We start from the raw sequence: 224 nt of genomic DNA, 5'->3' as shown, positions 1-224 counted from the left end.
AACTAACTTTTTCGAAAAAACCTAACTTATACCAAAACTAACTTTTTCTTAAAAACCTAACTTATACCAAAACTAACTTTTTCGAAAAAACCTAACTTATACCAAAACTAACTTTTTCTAAAAAACCTTACTTTTTCGAAAAAACCTTACTTTTACCAAAACTAACTTTTTCGAAAAAACCTAACTTTTTCATAAAAACCTAACTTATACCAAAACTAACTTTT

The sequence above is a fragment of the Anopheles funestus genome, unplaced genomic scaffold (assembly GCF_943734845.2).
Source record: "Anopheles funestus unplaced genomic scaffold, idAnoFuneDA-416_04 scaffold_148_ctg1, whole genome shotgun sequence".
Lineage (NCBI taxonomy): Eukaryota > Metazoa > Arthropoda > Insecta > Diptera > Culicidae > Anopheles > Anopheles funestus.
This window is presented reverse-complemented; position numbering follows the sequence as displayed.